Consider the following 3,779-nt stretch of genomic DNA (forward strand, 5'->3'; position numbering starts at 1 on the left):
TACCGATGGGCATCTTTGAAGAGTGTGGGCCAATAAAAACCTGATTGCAAAACCTTGGCTGCAGTGCGACTAGCTCCAAAATGACCTCCTGCTTCTTTATCATGGCAAAATTGGAGTACCGACTCCATCTCCTCCTCGGGGACACATCTCCTTATGATCTGATCTGCACACAATTTATACAAAAAGGGTTCCTCCCACAGATAGTATTTTACATCAGAAAAGAATTTCTTTTTCTGTTGATATGAAAGGTTAGGAGGAAGGACTTGTGCAGCTAGATAATTAGCAAAATCAGCATACCAAGGATATGAGTATTTCTGTATTGAGTACAACTGCTCATCCGGAAATTCTTCTCGAATGTTGCTGGTTACCTCCTCTTTTGAGCTTACCGTGTCCAACCGGGAGAGATGGTCAGCAGCCAGGTTTGCAGCACCCTTCAGGTCTCTAATCTCAATGTCAAACTCTTGCAATAAAAGGATCCACCTGATCAGTCTTGGTTTTGAGTTTTGCTTGGTAAGCAAGTGCCTTAATGCCGAGTGATCTGTGTGGACAACAACCTTGGATAATATCAGATATGAACGAAACTTATCAAGTGCAAATATTACTGCTAGCAGCTCCTTTTCTGTGGTGGTGTAATTGAGTTGGGGTCCAGTCAAGGTTCTGCTAGCATAGTAAATTGGCTGAAAATGTTTGTTCATTTTTTGTTCTAAAACAACTCCTATAGCAAAATCACTCGCATCACACATCAATTCAAATGGGAGGGTCCAATCTGGTGCTACCATGATAGGTGCATGGATCAATTTGTCTTTCAAGATGTTGAAAGCATGAAGACATTCAGTTGAAAATTCAAAAGGCACTTCTTTCTGAAGCAAGGTAGATAATGGCTTGGAAATTTTTGAGAAATCTTTAATAAACCTTCTATAGAATCCGACATGTCCTAAGAAACTTCTCAAAGAACTAACAGATGTTGGGGTTGGCAATTTTTCAATTGCCTCCACCTTGGCCTTGTCGACTTCTATACCTCTTTGAGAAATCTTGTGTCCAAGAACTATGCCTTCTTGCACCATAAAATGACATTTCTCCCAATTCAACACAAGATGTGTTTCTTTACATCTAGTAAGCACCTGTTCCAGATTATTCAAACATGCATCAAACAAAGAGCCAAAAACTGAAAAATCATCCATGAAGATCTCAATAAATTTTTCAACCATATCAGAAAATATAGACATCATACATCGCTGAAAGGTTGCTGGGGCATTGCATAACCCAAAGGGCATCCTTCGGTATGCAAAGGTTCCATATGGGCAAGTAAAAGTGGTCTTTTCTTGATCTTCTGGTGCAATTGGTATCTGGTTATACCCTGAATATCCATCCAAGAAACAATAATACTCATGCCCGGCTAGCCTCTCCAACATTTGATCCATAAATGGGAGAGGGAAATGGTCCTTCCGGGTGGCTTCATTTAATTTTCTATAGTCAATACACACACGCCATCCGGTAACGGTTCTAGTAGGGATGAGTTCATTTTTCTCATTTGGAACAACAGTCGTACCCCCTTTTTTGGGCACAACTTGCACAGGGCTTACCCAAGAACTATCAGAAATAGGATAAATGATCCCAGCATCTAACAACTTAATTATTTCAGCCTTTACCACTTCTTTCATGTTGGGGTTCAGGCGCCTTTGGGGCTGAACGGAAGGCTTGCTGTCCTCTTCCATCAAAATTCTGTGAGTGCAGATTGATGTATTAATGCCTTTGATATCTTCTACCTTCCAAGCTATAGCATTTTTGTGTTCCCGCAGCACTCTTAATAATTTTTCTCTTTGTAAGGGATTCAGCGCTGCGGAAATTATCATGGGGAGATCTGATGGTTCCTCAAGGAAAGCATACTCTAAATGGGATGGTAATTGCTTCAGTTCAAGGGTGGGGGGTTCTTGGGGTGATGGCTTACCTGATGGTCCAGGCAATTTGCCTAAGTTCTCTAATTTAAGAAACCCCTTTCCCTTGAATTGAGGCTTATCATTCAGGTATGCTATCATGAGGTTTATTTTTTCATTTTCTGCTTCTTCAAGTTCTCCCTGCTGGAGGCAGAGTTCAAGAGGATCAGTTATTCTACTTACCTGGAAGCATTCTTCAATTGTCAATTCAATGGCATCAATCATAAAACAAGAATCATCACTAGAGGGTGCATGTTTCATAGCATCAGACATTTTAAAAATTATCTCCTCATCTTGTATCCTAAGGCTGAGTTGTCCTTGTTGGACATCAATCATTGCTTTCCCGGTAGCCAAGAAAGGTCTCCCTAGGATAAGCGGGACCTCCACATCTTCTTGCATGTCTAACACAATGAAATCAACTGGAAAAATGAATTTGTCAACTTTAACTAACACATCTTCTATGATCCCCCTAAGATGTCTAATGGATCTATCAGCCAATTGTAATGCCACTCTAGTGGGTTGGGGTTCATTCAACCCCAATTTCTTGAAGATAGAATATGGCATTAAATTGATGCTAGCTCCCAGGTCACATAAAGCTTTTTCAATTTTTAAACTGCCAATGGTACAAGGAATAGTGAAACTCCCTGGATCTTTGAGTTTCTGAGGCAGCTTGTTCAAAAGGATAGCAGAACATTCCTCATTTAATGCAACTGTAGCCACATCTCCCAGTTTCCTTTTGTTTGCCAATAATTCCTTCAAAAACCTTGCATAGTGTGGCATTTGGGCTAAAGCATCAGCAAAAGGAATATTAATATGTAAACTTTTAAATATTTCAAGAAACTTACCAAATTCCTTCTCCAATTTTTGTTGCTTCAGCCTGTTAGGGAATGGAACTTGTGGTTATTGGTGCATCCCTTGTTGTGCTTCTGGTTGTTCCATCTTTTGTTGTCTGGTCCCAAGGCTTGTTTCTGCCTTGGGTTCAGCCCAATTCTTCTTTTCTACCTCAGGCAACTCTTTTCCACTTCTTAAGGTAATAGCTTGCACCTGCTCTCGTGGATTCACTTCAGTGTTGCTTGGAAGAGTTCCCGGCAGTCTGGAAGAGATTAATTGTGCCAATTGCCCCACTTGGTTTTCCAGGTTTTTGATTGAGGCTTCCTGGTTCTGGAACCTAGTTTCTGCACCTGCTATAAATTTTGTCATCAGTTCCTCCAAATTGGATTTCGGTTCATGCTGATGATAAGTCTGGTGGAACGGCTTGGAAATATGCTGATTTGGCCAGGACTGGTTTGAATGTCCCCTCCATCCTGGATGAAAAGTATGGTGACTCTGGTAACCCTGCTGTCTTGACGAATTGCTGACATAGTCAACTTGTTCAGTAGATGGTCTGAACTGATTGCCAACTTGGCAGTCTGTACTGATGTGGTCTCCCCCACACAATTCACAATTAAGAGGCTGCACATGCATGGCAGCTATCTGCATTTCATCTATTTTTTTACTGAGTGCTCCTATTTGTGCAGCTAGTGCTGTATAAGTGTCAACATTATGCAAGCCTTGCTGCTTCCTAGTTTGAGTCCTTTCCGAATGCCATTGATAATTGTTGGCTGCCATTTCCTCAATAAGTGCATGGGCAACCTCAGGAGTTTTATTATTTATGGATCCTCCGGCTGCAACATCTAATATGGTCTTATTTGAGTCAGTAAGACCATTATAGAAAGTCTGCACTTGCAGCCAAATGGGGAGGCCATGGTGAGGAACTCTCCTTAACAGCTCCTTGTATCGTTCCCATGATTCATATAAAGATTCCCCCTCTTGCTAGAAAAAAGTAGTGATGTCATTCCTCATTTT

The 3,779-nt window shown here is 41.1% G+C and overlaps 1 non-coding gene across 1 annotated transcript; it reads left to right on the forward strand.

Annotated features, from left to right (window-relative positions):
- The first annotated feature begins 3,672 nt into the window (after positions 1–3,672).
- LOC148849255 (small nucleolar RNA R71) lies at positions 3,673–3,779 on the forward strand. Its single transcript, XR_016101540.1, has one exon. It is a non-coding gene; the product is annotated as a small nucleolar RNA R71 (small nucleolar RNA).

Source organism: Nelumbo lutea, chromosome 6 (genome assembly GCF_056320005.1).
Source record: "Nelumbo lutea isolate HS-2025 chromosome 6, American lotus-T2T, whole genome shotgun sequence".
NCBI lineage: Eukaryota > Viridiplantae > Streptophyta > Magnoliopsida > Proteales > Nelumbonaceae > Nelumbo > Nelumbo lutea.